The sequence below is a fragment of the Helianthus annuus genome, chromosome 1 (genome assembly GCF_002127325.2).
Source record: "Helianthus annuus cultivar XRQ/B chromosome 1, HanXRQr2.0-SUNRISE, whole genome shotgun sequence".
Lineage (NCBI taxonomy): Eukaryota > Viridiplantae > Streptophyta > Magnoliopsida > Asterales > Asteraceae > Helianthus > Helianthus annuus.
In genome coordinates this window covers 75,090,060-75,094,413 of record NC_035433.2, presented here as the reverse complement: position 1 = coordinate 75,094,413, position 4,354 = coordinate 75,090,060, and the positions used below count along the sequence as shown (strand labels likewise).

Here is a 4,354-nt window from a genome sequence, read left to right as displayed (position 1 = left end):
TCCAGCTGGGCATGTATTTGCAAATCTTTTTTCAGAGAATTTAATAGTTAAAAAAGTAATAGAAAAACTCAGAAGCTGGTGAACTAAGAATCTGAAGCTAGAGATGTTATAAAGAGTCACGAGTTGCTATTAATTTATCATATTGCTTCATGTTTCCGGACATCAAGCTTTTGCAATTTAATGCATTGGATATCTTCTCCTAATCAATAGATACACAATATTTAACATATAGGTAACCCAATAAAAATATTTACTTTTTTTCAGATCAATAATCGCCTTACATTTCACCAAAAAACTTGTCAAAGTTACATCAAAACAAAAGGTAGACGAGCAACAAGTTGCGCCGTCACCCCCTTTTGAATTACAAACCCTAACCTTCCCTTTTCTGAATTTACAAAATAAGTAAATGTTAATAATTCGTATAGGTTATTGTTAAGTGTGATGTTATTTGACTCAAAATCACCGTCTCATAAACTTTTATAGTGAAAAGCTAATGAAGCATATCACATATATTCCGCAAGATATGGGTCATGTGGCATCTTATGCCAAAATTCTGTGAGATTGAAAAGCTAATGTCTTTTTAAGTAGTGTAACACTTTAACACCTCTATATATTAAGGCAATAATTTTCAATGACCTTGTTTAACCTTAACTATTTTAGTTACAATATACACACACACTCAAACTTTATAACTGAAGATCCAAAAACTAGACTAGTGGATTGAATCCTGTAACAGGGAAGAGACCTGCAAAACAAAGAACCATTAGGCTCGTCGCAGAGGTGGAAGGCTACTCTGTGGCCATCTTCTGGCATGATGATAAGTGTTTATTGTAGAGAGAGAAAGTAAGGACGTAGGTACAAAAGAACGTATTTTGATTGTACTTGGAGCTGGGTATTTATACTCTTAGATTTAGATGACATCACCCGACCCATTCAGTTCAGTCGATGTGCGGCCATCACTGTGGCCGGAGTGTCTTGTGGTTTATGGGCCAGGTCCTATCTTTTTAAGGTTCGATGACTGGACCTTACATCCGGTATCAATTTCCACAATGAAATTCTCTCGGAAATTTTATAACAAAGACAACCTTAAACAATTACAACTAGTTTAATACCCGTCCAGTGGACGGATATATTAATGGTATAATGACAATGTCAAGTAACAATCATATAAGCTAAATAACAACCAAAATATATTTAAAAAAATCAAATTATTACTCAGTCTTCTCTTCCCATGGTATTAAACATATCAAATGCTCATGATGGAAAAGGAATTTTTATTGATCCAAAAACATAAAATAATATACCGGGGCAATTAAGGCAGCAACAACTTCAATAATTGTGAAGCCATTGATACAACTGAATTTGATGAAATTTTAGCATGCACTCCGATGAAGATATTCTTGTCGCTCTTGCATTTGGTGACAAATAACACACCCTTAAAACACATAAATTGTTCATAGCCATACACATTATTTAGATATCTTTGTTTGCGTCACATGCATTGATTTTCTCTAAATGTCTTGTTAATTTAAAAGGTTAAAAGTTTTAGTAAAATGATAATGTTTTCTGACGCAGCAGCCTTTTTGAAGTTGGACCAAAATCATAGTTTGGCTACATGAACCATTTGTATGATAAATTATTTATATTACGATTACAGAACAACATTATTATAATAATAAAGCAAGTTCAAGATTTTGCTTATAATCGGTAATCGATCTTTCAAGCATTTATAAGAATGATATTTCAAAAATTGATCACTCAAAGCTACCACATAAAAATAATGAATCAAACATAGTATAAAAGATCTCATATACCCCCTCCCACAAACAACAAAAAAAATGGTTTTTTTTCTAATACTGGTATATAGATAACTTCCTCCATATTTTGATGGAATTACTTATACACAAGAGATTCTTCTATCTACAAACTATGTCACAAAAGAATATGTGATTTACCAAACCCACGAGAACACAACTTCGTCCCAGTTTTGCTATTAGCACAAACACATATTTCAAAAGAAGACAACAGTCTTCTTCCCAATACAAAAGAGAAGCTTTTTCAGGGTTATCTAGAATCATCTTAGATGTCAAATATCCAACAATTGTTCAAGTTCGGTACAGTCTCGATTGCTTCCCAAACTCAATGTCGGTACCGGATTGGTACCGAAAATCAACTCGTCCGGGAAATCTGGTACCGGTTACGCATTTACTCATCCCTAGTTCAACCTCATATTCAGCACAGGTACCAGTAGAGGGCGGAAAAGACGAAGGAATAGAATAATATTTATAGAAAAAAATACCCCTAAAATTAACCATTTTTCACAACATCAGCAAATTACAACTAAGCAAATTACAACTATCCCCTGTAAATGGTTTAATTTTTCTTTTAATAGCTAAACTTGCATACCTATTGAACCCATGACTTATAGTCTTACACCTTATCTAACTCACCAAATGGTTTAATTATATTGCTAAAATTTCATAAGTCAACTTCTAAAGGCAAAAAACAATATACAGGTACACTCAAGATTTCATGAAATCAATTCGAAAGGCAAAAAAGTAATATCTAATCCAATTATACATCCTTATATTCACCTGTACTAAATTTTTATTATCTTCATGTAAATGTTTTGAATTAAGACATCTATGGTTTATAGATGTAGGGATGAGCATACAGTTTAGAACCGTAACCGAACTGTATACATAAGAGCACCAACATCATACACAAACATATATGGTAGGAATATAGCATACAGTTTAAAACCAGTGGAATCGGCTCGAACCAACCCGGAACCCAAAACCAAATTCCAAACATTTCAACAACGGTAACCGAACCCTATACATAAGAACACATACATACTTACATACATATAAAAACACATATTATAGCCAATACCAGGTTAGTGATCTCATAAAATTTATGTGATTAATGTAGCCGAGCTCGAGCTAGAATTTCGATTTAAAACTGTGTTTTCAGTTATTCCAGGCCTGGGTTTCAAACTTAATAGAAAAAGTACTAATAATACATAAGAATGTGTCTATGCTGGGACATAGAAACAAATAATAATTTCACAATATACTTTTTGCTGAAATCAGTTCAAGAATTACAATGAATGCCTATAGGAAATTAATAACCCATCACTTTTTTTAAAGGCCAAAGGAAGTTTTATTAATTCGCCAAAGCTAGAGGGTCACCAAAACTTACAGATTACATTTTCACCATCCTATTCTATACAAGTAGCAACCACACCAAATCTCCCAGCTCTAATTAAAAGAATAAAGAAAATGTAAATTACAGTTACATACCAGAACTCTGAAGGAGACTGATTGCCATCTGGATGTGTTTGAAATTAAAAAGAAATAATTAAAATCCACCAAATAGAAACTCCAGCGTGAATTCATAAAACTGTAATGTGTCATATAAAGAAAACTGAATAGTATACCAAAGTAAAAGAAAAATATCAGTGATCATACCAGTGATATTAGTCGAGTTATTATGCTTCTGATTTAGCTTCCTAGCATCACCATTGTCTTCAGAACCATGTTCATTTTCACTTGCACTCTCGCTAACACTATCCGACCCCCTGAAATCAAAACACGAGAGATAAAATGATGACATTGCGCCACATACAACGTTTTCCACACGTAAAGAATCAAGAAGTAAAAGAAAAGCGATAAATAGAAGTAAACCTGTCATAAACCTTGACTCTATATAACCTAAATGTTTAACCTTTTCGATTTGCATTTGGACTTCTTATCATGCTTCCTGCGCCTCTTCGCATGTCTCTTGTCCCTCCTTTTACCACGCTTGTGTCGGTCCCTTTTAGAATGTCTCTTTTTTCTCTTATGTCCATCATCACTTAAAGATCCAATTTGGAAATGGATGATTCTATGCTTTCACGATTGGAAGAATGAACGATTAAGGAGGTGAAGAGTTTACGAAGGGTAATTACAAAGATGAATGTTTTGATGTAGATACCTGTATTTGCAACTTGGGGATTGAACAACCATGGGATGACTCTTGATGGAGAATCTGTTCACTGCTCGAAATGGTTCTTCAATTCTTTTTTTTTTTTTTTTTTTTTTTTTTGCAGAGATTATATAAGAATACCCATTAACTGAATTGACACCACTATCCAAGTTTGTAGGAGCTTAGTCGTGGAGAGTTGTGGAGATAATGAGCAAAAAAATCAGGAGAAAACCACCCACTAAGGTAACTGCTCTAAACTGCTACTACAATAGTTATTTTTATGAGTTTAAAGGGTTGAGATTTAATCTCAGCAAGATCCAATGATCAATATTCATTTGAAAGTTGGTTACACTTAATTGGGACAATACTACCCAGGTTTATAGAA

The 4,354-nt window shown here is 33.5% G+C and overlaps 1 long non-coding RNA gene across 1 annotated transcript; it reads right to left on the bottom strand.

Annotated features, from left to right (window-relative positions):
- Window positions 1-3,237: 3,237 nt before the first annotated feature.
- LOC110937169 lies at window positions 3,238-3,834 on the bottom strand. The gene is made up of 3 exons (XR_002590616.2): window positions 3,730-3,834; window positions 3,474-3,583; window positions 3,238-3,333 (listed from the first exon to the last, which is right to left on the bottom strand). It is a non-coding gene; the product is annotated as an uncharacterized LOC110937169 (long non-coding RNA).
- Window positions 3,835-4,354: the final 520 nt, after the last annotated feature.